The sequence below is a fragment of the Chelonoidis abingdonii genome, chromosome 14, assembly GCF_003597395.2.
Source record: "Chelonoidis abingdonii isolate Lonesome George chromosome 14, CheloAbing_2.0, whole genome shotgun sequence".
Taxonomy (NCBI): Eukaryota; Metazoa; Chordata; order Testudines; family Testudinidae; genus Chelonoidis; species Chelonoidis abingdonii.
Genome location: NC_133782.1, coordinates 16,933,139 through 16,947,747, shown reverse-complemented (window position 1 = coordinate 16,947,747; position 14,609 = coordinate 16,933,139). Strand labels below are relative to the sequence as shown.

The 14,609-nt window shown below is 47.3% G+C and overlaps 1 protein-coding gene across 1 annotated transcript in view; it reads right to left on the bottom strand.

The window, feature by feature from the left end:
- LOC116838669 (opsin-5-like) overlaps positions 1–12,396 on the bottom strand; it is a 45,783-nt gene extending 33,387 nt beyond the window's left edge. The window contains exon 1 of the mRNA XM_032804041.2: positions 12,312–12,396. The gene's annotated coding sequence lies outside the window, so the exon portion shown is untranslated. The remainder of the gene's footprint in view (positions 1–12,311) is intronic.
- Positions 12,397–14,609: the final 2,213 nt, after the last annotated feature.

Sequence of the window (14,609 nt, the reverse complement as noted above, 5' to 3'; positions counted from 1 at the left end):
GGGGAGCCGTTTCTACCACTTGGGTGATGCAGATGTTTAATACCTGGCTTCAAGCTTAGGCAGACAACAATCGAGAGAACAGGCAGGTGCAGGGGAGCTCTTGGGAAGGATCTTTGACTCCTAAAGGATGGCTAGGATTTGGCAAAAGGAGATGTGGAAGGGGGAGTGTGCCCATTGGGATGTATCTGGGGAAAGGATGGTTGCTTGCCTAATATCCCATAACACAGGGAGGTCTGCCCAATGCCCACTGAAAGCAGGACTCACATGGCCAGGACAAGGAAAGGCATCTTTCTTTCCACCTGAAAACTGTCCCATTGCAGTGGGTGTTTATCTACTCCTTGCTTCAGATCAAACCATTTTCTGGTGCCAAGGAAGCAATCGTTGACCCCATGCTGCAAGGTAGCAGCTTCTGAGCCCCTGTGGAAGATCAGCACATGGAGCTGACAAATCCTCTAGCCCTCCTCCAGCCCACCCTGCCACATGCCCCAAAAACTCCCTGCATAATTGGACTCCACAGTGCGTAGCCCTATGTGGGCACTCCAAGTTCCATCTTCCTCCTTTTCGTGCAGCAAACCCACACCAGCTCCACCGTGTTTGGGAGAAACTCTGCAGCCATGGAGAGGAAGGGGCAGGATTTGTCCCTTGGAAACACCTTCAACAGTGCCAAGGGGACAAAGAGCACCCCTAACTGGGAAGATGAGGGATGCAGCAGGAACCCTGGGGTGGCATTAATAAAACCAGTGTAGCTGTCCGTATGCCAGTTGTTTCCCCACCCCAAGTTCAGAGGATCTGTGTGACCCAGAGGCACAACAAGAACACAACTTTAGATTGCTATGTTAGGCTGCAGCTGGTCCCCTCCCCCATCCCCATCAGGCTGGAACAGGGGACCTGCCTTTCTACCCCACACCAGGTCAGGTGCTGAGCACAGCTCTACTGTATACAGGGATTGGGGTCTCAACTGTAAAGCTCAATAAAAGAAGCAAAAAAAAATGTTAACACATATTTCAGCAAAAGCATTTCCAACTGAAATCCCCTACTGAGCTGCTGCATCTGCACAGATACCGTTTTAAGTTCTAATGACTGTTAATGAACAAAGTGGGGGAGAGAGACCCTTACAGCTGCTGAGTTATGCAAACTTGGCCACTGCACTTGTGTTTGTCTTGTGGAACAAGGTGTTATACATAAAACGGCATCAGCATCACAGGGAACAACAAGCCAGTTATTGGCTCCTTCAGCAACAGTCACAGCCAAACTGTTGTGCCGCTGGCAAACTCTCAAATCCTCAGGACCTCTTTAGTCCTGGTTAGTGGTTAGGCAGCACAAGTGTGAATATGATCTTAAATTAAGCACAGCCCCCTGCTAGTCATCCTACTGAGTCTGAAGAGCCTCTTAAAACCTATCACATTCATTCGCCTTCATTCCTCCCCCTTCTCTTTATTTGATAATGAGAAATAAGAACTGAACGTCCTATTTAGAAATGTCCCAGCCTCATGAACGAGATTGCACAGTATAATGTGTCCAGTTAGGGGGCATATGTGAACACCAGGATGATGACCTGAGCATATTTGTTCAGGTTTTGCACAAAAGAGATATCCAATCAAATTGTTCTATTCCAGCCAAACTCCAGCTACAGCTGATCATCTCAGATAATGATGTCAAACTTCTGTGAAACAAGGTTTTCATTGTGAAAGAAAAAGAAATATTTACAGGTGAGTAGGGCTGTTTTTATGCAGTAATAGAAAGAAAAGGCTAGACTCCAATATAGACACAGGTCTTCTGCTTCCCAGCTCTGTGCTGTATCTGCTGGACTGAGCCACCTCCCTACAGAATAGCAAATCTATTAAGTACAATGATGATGGCTAAATTCAGAGTCAAAGAAACATTGTGGCTAGTGAACATATTCTGGTCACGCATTGGAACAAATTTTCGTCCAGCCTCAAGCTGGGTTCTGATTTCATGCACCCAAACCCTACATCTTTTTGTTCTGTGTTTATCCTGCACCTAGCACAATATGGTTCTGGTCCATGACTGGAGTTCCCAGTACTACAGTACTACTACTAATAAAAATAATAATTAATTTGTGAATCAGGCCAAACTCTTAGCTGGTTGGCCAGTTTGACGGCACACATGGCTTCTTGTGTCCACAGAAGAAGTGCATGCTCACTTTTGCAGATGAAAACAACTGTGTGTACAGAAGAAAGTGTGTAAAATTAAGAGGCCAGGACAGATAATCTGAATTATAGTAAGTTCTTCTGCATTTCACAGGGAAAATTTAAGCCCCTGCTACAATCTTCCAATTCAATTTCTACAATAGAGCTGTTGATTTTCAAAACTGCACTGTCACAGGCAGACTGATCCTTTAAGGGGAGTCAGGTTCAGCCTTAGCTGTGAAGATCAACTATTCTCCCAGCTGATCAGGAGGCCTTGGGTAATGACTGGACCCTGCTGAGAAGGCGAGAGGATTTGCACAAAAGATTGAGAAAGCTAAGCTGCTGGGAGGATTGTTGCATCCTGGGGTTGGTCCTGATGGGAAGCGATTGTGGAGACTCCTGAAGTAAGACAGAGAGAAGGCCAACCTACAAGCAAATGCTTGGAAGTGCAGACTGGAGTTGATCCAGACTCGGGAAAGAGTCTCCAGGGAACAAGCTCTTATGGCCAGCAGCTCAGGAAGTTGCAGGCCTCCAGGGAGATAGCCTAGGAAGGCAACATTCTGAAGAAGTGGGGGAACTGTAGAGCCTGATGATGGTGGAGAGTTTGTCAAGGATGGGCCACAGAAAGAGTGGAAGAATTTTTTTGTTCCTTTGAGTTGGGACAGTGTTACCCCAGAATGGAGGGATTATAAGTGACCTTCCTGGAGGGCTGAGTTAGGGGAAAAGTTAGATCACTGCAGGGCTGGAGTGGCTATCAGAGGGGTGTGCCAAAGGAGAACATGTTATGCCATGCCCAGCAACAAGGTGATGTGCTGGCTGATGAGTGGCTCTTCTACTTGTGCATGCACAGTTATGGATAGAAAAAGACGTGCATGTACACTCATGTTAATTTGCTCAGTCATGCACATAATTGCCTATCTGCACATAAAATTTGTGAGGACAATTGCATGTACAAATTAGGTATGCAACCACACAGTTTTTGATGTGCACTTTTGACATTCAGGCTTAAATTTAATTGTGTGTTAATAAACTGGCAGTAAAAATATGAAAAAGGAAAATCAGTTAAAATTTGTATCCTGGAGGTCTTCCGCTGTGAAGAAGATAGAGCTGGTGTCAAGGAGGCAACACCAAATACCATAAATTCTACTTAAAGAAAAATACTCCCTCATTAGTATGTGCTTTACCGTTACATGGACTAATAGCTAATATCATCCTATTTTTCTTGCATTGTCTTGTTTAATGAGTGTTACTGTTTGTTCTGCAATGATTATTTTGGGAATATAATAGTTCCTACTGATAATCCAGTCCATCTTTGTTTGAATATGCTTATTTGCATGACTGGTGGGTTTTAAAGTATTTGTAATTCACAAGTGTTAGATTTATTCCGTTCCCCCTCCCTATTCTTCTGGAGCTTTCCTAACTGCTTGTAATGCAGTGGAAAATGTAACTGTCGCAGGCGTCTCCTCAATAGTAGAATACATCCATGAGAGGTTATTGTAAGTCTATGAGACCTTCACCCACTCATTTAGGTTTCATAGTTGTTCTGGGCAGAGTGGAAACTCCCTGACTCTCCTTAAGTAATTGTTCACATAGCATAATTACTTATATACCCTGAGTACATCCTTAGGAACAGGATGCAAAAAGTCACCAGAGTTAAAGTAGATTGAGATCTGCACAGGAAATCAACGCAACTAATGTTAACTCCATGAAACTGCCTACTGGTTCTTAGCATGAGCTAAATAACCAAGGGAATCAATCCACTCCCCACTCCTTCCACATTTATATCATGCTCAGTGCCCCTTACCTTTCTCACAGGCTTTTCTGCATTGATTTATAGTGAGAATGACAGTCCCCTCTCTATGTCCTCTGTAAGACTGATGGAAAATAGAAATCCAGCAATGTTCATCTTGCTAATTTCCAGGTCAGATGGGTGTGATCTACAGATTTACAGTCTGAGACACTTTTTTCCTCCTGTAAATTGTGAGGGACAGTGACATTTGAATAGATGGAGCTATTTAATCCATGTCCACAGCATGAGTTCCAGCCAAGGAGCACCCAGCACAGATCAAGAAATTGAGTGCAAAGGTGGCTTTAAATCACATTTATGCTCCCACAATCCTGGGTTGTTCTATGCTGTGCCAGGCTTCCAGCATAACTAAAAGCAGCCTGAAAACTGCTGTACAGTTTTTTTTTCTGTCTGCCAATTGCCCCAAGGGTCCCACGTGAACCTCAGCCACATCCCCTTTCCTGGCCACAACCCCTCCTGTGTAGTTGCTGCTCTCCTGGCCAGTTACATCTCGGGATCTGGCTTGCTGTGTCCCTCTTTTTGTTTGTTTTTGTTTCAGGAGAGTAAAGAAAAAACCTTCACAGCTTTCTCCCCACCTCTTTTGCTGGAGCAAATGTGTTAGTAAATGAAGCTTGTTGGATGACAGAAACAAATAATCTGAGTTACACCAATGAAACCCCCAATGAAGTGATTGGGGCTGCACCAGCATAACTGGAAAGAATCCGGCTCGTTGTATTTAACCAGGGTTTCTGGATCTCTTTTAAAAATGAAATTTATTTTTTGACATAGACAAGGTATTGACTTTGAGATGTGAGCTACCTGCAAATGCAGTAATTGTTTTCGCACCAAGTTGTCTTCACTCAGAGATTCAACTCCACCTGAATTTTATCCTTTTATTGAGTGTGTGCTGTTGGCTCATCTATCTGAGTTTCCACTGAAAAAAACAGACTTGTTGCAATGGAATCGTGATGATGAACATACTAGAACCTCTCCAATGACGAAGGGAAATGTTTCCCAAGCCTCTTCCATCTGCCCCATGCAGCCCTCATGTGCTCCCCTCAAATCCCTTCCTCCTGCGCTGTGACTGCAAAGAACTGAAAAACAAATTGGGTTTGTGTTTCTTTCATTTCTTTATGATGGAGAAAGAGAGGTTTTTAAAATACTATTCGTTTTCTTACCTTAGAAAAATTAGCAGGTCTGGCCTTCCTTGGTTTTGCTGGAGAACCACTGGGAGGTCTCAGTGGTTTATGCTCTAGTACCTTAATTGAAGGGGGTGAGGATTCTGGATCTTTAGCAAAAGCTTCCTTTAGCCAAAAATGTTAATTAGCCATTAATGATAAGTAGTATTAAAAATATAATTAAAAAAATGCTTTAAGCAGCCTATCCACTTCCCTTCTTAATAGTACAGCTATTACTCTCTTGGCTCTTGTGATGTCACCAGTTCACTAGTGCTTGAGTCATTATAGTCTGTTAGCCTAGACAGGTGCTTTTTAATGTAAAAAGCAAGCAGAATAAAAAAATGGAAAAACCTCTGGGATTAACCTCTATCACGAAGAAGCAGAGAAGGGCACAAGGCCAAGTCCACACACACACACACATACACACACATGCTTCACATCACTTGTAATGAATTTCTGAATTGCAGGAGCTCTCTTACAGCACAATGGCACCCAGCTGGGCTCTCCTTCTGACTTGAATGCACAGAAAGGAGCATGAGAACTGGGATGAAAACACTGCTTTCTTAAGGTGTTTTCATAATTGTCAGAATGAAAAAGCTGCTTCACAGTGTTTAATTTCACAGCTAATGACAGTCCAATCTCACTGTACTTTGTATGATGAATGTCCTTAGGAGCTCACCCCTCACTTCCTTTTGTGTCTAGCCTGAGCATCAATTAAAATGCTTAAACTTATTAGAGCCCCAAATTATAAGATCCACAGTATGACTGTGCTAATGCTGGAAAGGTACGGTAATGGTTTCTTTTTCCCCCCACTATGTATTATTAATTAACCTTTAAATTCCTCTTTGGAATTTCATGAGAAAGTGACTCATCTATTTTCTCAAAAGCATAACAGACAGAAAATGCAAGGAACCTCCCTCAAAATCATATATTTAGATTATGTATTTGTATACGTGATTTACGTGTGTATGCACTGAAGTAAATGCACACATAATGGGAAAGTTAGATGTCTAATTGGCTGCTCATTAAGTTACAGCCCTTGTGTATGCAAATGTACTTTCAGTTTTGTCTGTGCAATTAAGCATGTACATTTCTGAACATTTGGGCCTATCTGTGGCCTTCAACTGTCACAGTTCAATCTAGTTACCTCCTGCCAAAAGCAGCCTTTGAGGACCTAGCAACTTTATGAACCTTATAGTAGCTAGCAGAGAGGCCAAACTGTTTGAAGATTTTCTGGTGATGAGTCCAATTGAAATAATAAGATCTGGGCTGTGTATTGTTATAGGAAAGTAAATTGCACTGGTATTGTGCTATCAAGAGACTAACTGTGAAGTTCCATGAGAAGACCTGGGGTGCTGTTAACGTATTTCCAAGGCACTGCCTTCAGAAACTGCAGAATGGTGTAGCCATGGGTCATGCTGTGGGAACATGGGCCAGATTCACCCACAGTGAAATTTGATGTAGGTGAAAGAGAATCCAGTAGGGGAGGAGGTTGCAGAAGTGCCAGATGCCTGCAGTCTCCCTTTTTCTATGATGAGGATGAAGGTGTGCATTGGTGTGGAAAGGGAAGTGGGTAGGATATTCAGGGACTGCACTGATTCAAGGGGTCAACAGACAGCGCTCCTATGCAGCTCCCAGTGGAATGTAAAGCTCCTTCTCCTAGTGGGAAACATCACATGCCTCTCTTAGAGTAAGATCAAGAAGCTTCACTGGAATAGGGAGTTGTATTTATACTTCCCTGTGCCAGCTCCAGTGAATCTGGCTCACAGAATGCAGCTCTTCTGTAGCTTCGTTAACATAATTGAGAACACTTTTATTTAGTGCCATGCAAGTCGTTTCATAGAATCATAGGATTGGAAGGGACCTAGAGAGGTCTTCTAGTCCAGTCCCCTGCATTAAAGCCAGGCTGCAGGACTTAGTATTATCTAGACCATCCCTGACAGGTGTTTGTCTAACCTGCTCTTAAAAATCTCCAGTAATGGAGATTCCACGACCTCCCTAGGCAATTTATTCCAGTGTTTAACTATTCTGGCAGTTAGGAATTTTTCCCTAATGTCCCAACGTAAACCACCCTTGCTGCAATTTGAGCCCATTGCTTCTTGTCCTATCCTCAGATGTTAGAGAACAAATTTTCTCCCTCCTACTTGGAACAACCCTTAATGTACTTGAAAACTGTTATTATGTTCCCTCTCCCCCAGTCTTCTTTTCTCCAGACTAAACAAACCCAGTTTTTTCCAATCTTCCCTCATAGGTCATGTTTTCTAGACCTTTACTCATTTTGTTGCTCTTCTCTGGATTTTCTCCAATTTTTCCACATCTTTCCTGAAATATGGTGCCCAGAAGTGGACACAATACTCCAGCTGAGGCCTAATCGGTGTGGAGTAGAGCGGAAGAACTACTTCTTGAGTGTTGATTACAACCCTCCTGCTAACACATCCCAGAATGATGTTTGATTTTTTTGCAACAGTGTTACACTGTTGACTCATATTTAGCTTGTGATCCGCTAGGACTCCCCCAAATCTTTTTCCACATTACTCCTTCCTAGACAGTCATTTCCTGTTTTGTATGTGTGCAACTGATTGTTCCTTCCTAAGTGGAGTACTTTGCATTTGTCCGTATTGAATTTCATCCTGTTTACTTCAAACCATTTCTCCAGTTTGTCCAGATCATTTTAAATTTAATTCTATCCTCCAAAGCACTTGCAACCCCCTATCAGCTTGGTATGGTCTGCAAACTTTATAAGTGTATGCTCTATGCCATTATCCAAATCATTAATGAAGATATTGAACAGAACCGGACCCAGAAGGGATCTGTACAAGACCCCACTTGATATGCCCTTCCAGCTTGATTGTGGGAATGATTTTCCAACCAGTTATGCATCCACCTTATAGTAGCTCCATCTAGGTTTTATTTCTGAGACTCTGATTATGCATGGTTCTCTTTTAGGGCCATATTTCATTCTTCTTTGGGAGCACTTGACTAATGCTGTATAGTACACAGCACATAACTGCGTGACTGAGATTCTCCTGCTAGGCATGCACAAATTAAGAACATTCCAATAAAGAGATTACCGTAAGTAGGTAACATGGAGCATATTGAAGTGGGAGGAGGAAAAGGGAACTCTGTCATAGGTCTGAATTGGAGCTAAAGGTATAGCTTAGTTGGGGGGAGGGATAGCTCAATGGTTTGAGCATTGGCCTGCTAAACCCAGGGCTGTGAGTTCAATCCTTGAGGGGGTCACTTAGGGATCTGAGGCAAAAATCAGTAGCTGGTCCTGCCAGTGAAGGCAGGAGGCTGAACTCAATGACCTAAGGTCACTTCCAGTTCTAGGAGATAGGTGTATCTCCAATTATTATAGGGTACAGTATACAGCTGTTCTTCCATAAAATCAAGACAGCAAAAAAATCTAGGATATGAACTTTATTTATATAGGTCCTATTTTTATGGTTGGTCTAGAGCCATTTGTAAAACATGCTTTTATTAGTGCTGCTTCCTGAGAGACATATCTATGACAGTGATATTATTGACATGCTGACTACAAATCAGTTGTGGAGAAATAAGGAAGTTGTCAACTGTGTGCTCCAAAGTAGACAACAAACTAGATTCGGGACACTTACTTTGCTACATATTCTGGTGAGCTTGAGCAAGTTAAACTAGAATCAATCAGTGGAGAAAATGTCAAGAAAAAATATCAGTCTGTCATTAGCTGCTTTAGTTCTGGGATCCTCAAGTCTTTCCTTCCTCCTAGCGAATACCTGAGAGAGCAATTCATTTGTTTGATGTGAGTGACTAGATGGGAGGGAATGGGTCTAGGGAAATTGGTCCTGGCTTCCAGGGACTTCCATCTCTGATACAGTGTTCCAGACCTGGCTTAGGGATGTAGTCACCAAAAGCCATTACCCTCAGATGGCAGTTTGGTGACCAGTGGGAAATGAATTGGTAGGTCTCAGTCCAGTTCCTAGTTCATGTCCCAGTAACATCACAGAAACTTCCCTTCCCAGTGCTGGAAATCTATGCAAAGGACTAATCTAGCATCTCTCTCTCTCTCTTCCCCCTGCTTCGAGGTGCTCCCTTAGGTAAGGGCTTGAAGCACCCAGGAAGGGAGAAGCTAACACCCCTTTGCTCAGCACTGTACCTGTTGTGCTGGCAGTTCTGGAACCTGAACTCCTCTGTCAACCACAAACACTGAAGTCACTGTTTTGACAGTGGTGGCTGCCTGGGTTTTATCTCATCTCAGAGGGAACAAATGAAACTATACTTGAGTAACCCTAAATATTCTTTGGGGGGAGAAGGGACAGAGAGTAGACTCCCTTATCCCTTCCTACCCGGCCACAGAACTGCTCCTTTTAGAATAAAACTATTTAGCCAGCTACTCTTTGGACTTGCAAGGCGGCTGCTGAATTTGATTTACGCTCCATGGCTCAGCCCAGTTCTGGGAAGAGAAGGTCTGTGAAAGCTCCTTTCCCTTGAGTTAATCGGATTTCAGAAGGAGAGAGAGTTTTCCAAGCAGCCGTTGCCGCAGGTGCATTAGCAGGAAGCCCAGGCGTTCCGTGCTCCAGACCCTTTTCTATCGCTTACAGGAGGAACAAAAGGCTGGGCCACCGTCACAGCTCGGGAAGCATCCTGTGCCCAGATCTAGCATCAGGGTGCCGGTAGGAAACGGACCAGGGGTTGGAATTCACACCCCTTTGTCTGTTTCGAAAGACCCTGCATTCCCTTGTGTATTGTAGGGTCTGATCTCTTCCTCACTAGGCTCAGCCTTTCACAGCTGCTTTTCTCCTCTGCCAATCTGCCACCAGGTCCGAGTCTTCTCTGCAGGGGCAAGGGGACCTGCTGCAGGTGAGACCCTACTGGGCTTCAGTTTATCTTTCAGTAGTAAATAGGCGGGATTGATTTGCGAGGGTCCTAGTAAACGGGGGAAGCCAAGCCACAGCATGGGGCTGTCCAGGTAGGAAGTCCGTCCACATGCTTAACAAACCACAGAACTGGGGACACATATCCACCTGGCTGGAAGGTTATTGGTTATTGGTAGAGAGAAGGGATTTTTCCCTAGCTACCCCCCCCCCAACAAAATCAATTGTTACGTAGCTTAACATCTCCTAAAATGGGATTACCCCTCTTCCACACCCCCCCCAGAGATAAGTCAAGTCTTGTCTCCATCTGGTGCAGTCAGAACTCTAAGACCTCTGCAGCCCCTGCCCTGGGGGAGGGGGGCGGGGGGACACACCCACACATGTCCCTGCCTGGACACTTGCTCGCGCTCAGTCACACAACAAAAGATGCTCTGGGGTGCTTGGGACCACATGGGAAGGCCAAGGTTTGAGGTGGGGGGGGGGGATGGCTCTCTTTCTCTCACACACGCAGACCCAGCTGTGGGGGGGGGGTCTCTGCACACCTAAACACACACAGCCCCAGCTAGGGGAAAGGGGTCTCATGCACAGTCCTAGACGGGGATCTATGACACACACACAGAGCCTCTACTTGGCGGGGGTCTATGACTGATACACACACACAGCCCCAGCTGGGGGAAAGGGGGTCTCACGCACAGTCTCGGACAGGAGTCTATGACACACACACAGAGCCTCTACTTGGTGGGGGTCTATGACTGACACACACACACACACAGCCCCAGCTGGGGGAAAGGGGGTTTCACGCACAGTCTCGGACAGGGGTCTATGACACACACACAGAACCTCTAGTTGTGGGGGCAGGGGTCTATGACTGACACACACCACACACAGCCCCAGCTGGGGGGATAGGGGTCTCATGCACAGTCCCAGACAGGGGGGTCTATGACACACACACAAAGGCTCTACTGGGGGGTGGTCTCTGACACACACACCACACACAGCCCCAGCTGGAGGAAAGGGAGTCTCATGCACAGTCCCAGACTGGGGGAGTCTCTCTCTCTCTCTATGACACACGCACACACCACACACAGCCCCAGTGGGAGGGGGTCTCTCTCTCTCACACACACACACACACAGCCCCAGCTGGGGGAAAGGGGGTCTCACGCACAGTCCCAGACAGCGGGGGGTCTCTCTCTCTATGACACACACACACCACACACAGCCCCAGTGGGAGGTCTCTCTCACACACAGCCCCAGCTGCGGGAAAGGGGGTCTCACGCACAGTCCCAGACAGCAGGGGGTCTCTCTCTCTCTCTATGACACACACACACCACACACAGCCCCAGTGGGGGGCGTCTCTCTCTCTCTCTCACACACACACAGCCCCAGCTGGGGGAAAGGGGGTCTCACGCACAGTCCCAGACGGGGGGTGTCTCTCTCTCACACACACACACACACCACACACAGCCCCAGTGGGGGGTCTCTCTCATACACAGCCACAGCTGGGGGAAAGGGGGTCTCACGCACAGTCCCAGACGGGGGGGTGTCTCTCTCTCTCTATGACACATACACACACCACACACAGCCCCAGTGGGGGGGGGGTCTCTCTCTCTCACACACACACACACAGCCCCAGCTGGGGGAAAGGGGGTCTCACGCACAGTCCCAGACAGCGGGGGGTCTCTCTCTCTCTCTATGACACACACACACCACACACAGCCCCAGTGGGGGGGGGTCTCTCTCTCTCTCACACACACACACAGCCCCAGCTGGGGGAAAGGGGGTCTCACGCACAGTCCCAGACGGGGGGGTGTCTCTCTCTCTCTATGACACACACACACACCACACACAGCCCCAGTGGGGGGGGTCTCTCTCTCTCTCTCTCACACATACACAGCCCCAGCTGGGGGAAAGGGGGTCTCACGCACAGTCCCAGACGGGGGGGGGGTCTCTCTCTCTCTATGACACATACACACACCACACACAGCCCCAGTGGGGGGGGGTCTCTCTCTCACACACACACACAGCCCCAGCTGGGGGAAAGAAGGTCTCACGCACAGTCCCAGACGGGGGGGTGTCTCTCTCTCACACACACACACCACACACAGCCCCAGTGGGGGGTCTCTCTCACACACAGCCCCAACTGGGGGAAAGGGGGTCTCACGCACAGTCCCAGATGGGGGGGTGTCTGTCTCTCTCTATGACACACACACACACCACACACAGCCCCACTGGGGGAGGGGATCTCATGCGCAGACTTGGGGGTGTCTCAGACGCCCCCCCCCGCAGCCCCGCTGGGGTGGGGGTACCCTACAGCCTCCGCGCCAGCCCTGGGGACTCCCCTTACCTTTCCCGCGTGGGCTACTCCGCGCCTCGCCCTGCCCCTCCGCCGGGCAGCCCAGTCCTCCGCAGCGCCAAACTTTTGCTCGCTCCGGCGGCGCCCATGGCAGCGGCTGAATTGGGGCGCAGGGTCCGCGCGGGCTCACGGAGCCCCGCTGAGCCCCTTCCCCGCGGGCAGGGCCATCAGCACCCGCAGCCCACGGACAGCGCCCGCAGCCGCCGCCGGCTCCCGCGAGGTGTGCGAGCCAAGCCACAGCCCGCCCGGGCTGGGGAAGGGGCCCCGGGGCTGGGCAGCGCGGGGCTGAGGGGCTGGACTCTGTCCCTCTGCAGGCTGCGGGGCTTTCTGGGGTGGCCACTCCTCTCGCCAGGAAAGGCAGCTCGCTGCCTGAGCACCCCAGGCACGGAGCCAGGAAGAAGGGGTGGTGCCTTGGGTAGCACCTTCCAGCCCAGGCTCCCGCAGCACTTCCCCCCACCCCGAAAGTGCTATTGGAGAGGGGGAAACTGAGGCAAGGAGACCTGACACGAGCCTTGGCAGTGCTGGCAATAGATCCCTGGAGTCTAACCATTCCAGCCCCCTGCCTTTCCAGGTTATTTGGGATTCTGCATTAGTAAAGCATGCAAACTGGGGATCAGATTCCCCCTCCCTCGGGCTTTCCAACCCACCACCATTTAGGGTGACCCGATGTCCCGATTTTATAGGGACAGTCCCTATATTTATGGCTTTATCTTATATAGGCACTTGTTACCCCCAGCCCGCACCCCCTGTCCCGATTTTTCACACTTGCTATCTGGTCACCCTACCACCATTCTGCCTCACAGGGGACTCTCAAAGAATCCTAATGGAGAAACTCTTCACCAGGGTGAATGAAGTGTCCCTTGCTGATGTGGGCTGAGATTAGGGCCGATTTCTGTTTTTCCTTCAAAGCAGTTGGCCCATCATCCCTGAGTGGCGCATCCCTAGTCACGACCATCACTTACCCCTACACTACTGTTCCTCTTCTGCACATGAAGATCTTTTCTTTGCTTGCCAATTAGATATGGGAGTCATTTCAAAAATCCTGCTGTTCATTTTCAAAGCTCCAAACAATGTAAGCGTTGCCAGCTAAGTGAGGTTTGGGTTCTTAAACTGCACTTCCAAAGGTACTCAAAATCCAGTTAAGTGCACAGCATGCTAGACACAGCTTAGAAACAGTCCTCTTATGAGAAGATATTTTTATGCACTAAACATGATAAATAAAAACACAGGCCTTTATAATCTGAAAGATTTTATTAGTTGTACTCCAGAAACACATTACAGTAAAACATCTGCAGCTGGCCAGGGTCAGCAGACTTTCGCTTGTGGGACTGAGGCTATAAAATAGCAGTGAATATGTCCAGCCAGGCTGGAGCCCAGGCTCTGAGACCCCACCATGTGGGAGGGTCCTGGAACCCGAATGTCTATGCTGCAATTTTATAGGCCTGTAGCCCAGCCTAAGTCAGTTGACCCAGGCCAGTGCTGAGTTACCATTAGAGGCCCCTGCCAAGTTTGAGAGCCTGTTGTGCTAGGCATGTCTTCATGCCCATTGTATACCCAAAGAGCCTAAGATCTAATGTGACAAAAGGTGTGAGAAGGGAAATACCCCTATTTTACAGATGGGGAACCAAGGCACAGAGTGATAAAGTGACTTGCCCGAGATCACTCAGGAAATCTGTGGCAGAGCTGGAAACTGAATACAGATCACCTGAGTCCCAGTCCAATGCCTGACCCACAAGACTATCCTAAAATACAGATTCTGAATTACAGAACTGTTTAACAACCTGCTAAGGTGTCTTTGTGTGTGTGCACTTGGGCAATTGCATGTATATTCTTTTTCTGAAGATTTAGGTCAACAGTTATAGGCAACTTTATCTGAATATTTCCTAGCCCTTTGTATTTAAATTGTAGACTATTTTATTCATTTTACATTCTCTTCCCCACCATATAAAAGCAAATAACTGAACCTCTAATTAGGACTTTTTTAAAAGGAATTCAGTTAACTGTGTAGTTCCTAAGTAGGCAAACCCTCCCAAATTGACTTGAGCCATCCTTGTTACTACAATACTGTGTATGGCAGAGACACAGCTATAGCCTTTGTTGGCTTGTGTACCAAAGGCTTTTTTAAGCTGCTAAGTAAACAAAAGATGAGGTGAGAAGTTAACCACGAACCCCACAAACCCCATTGATGGAAAATATCCTGGGATGTTGGAAATGTTACAGAGCTAACAGTATGAGGCCATATTTATTCTAAGATGCAGCAGCACATCACACATCCACAGTGCAAACTGT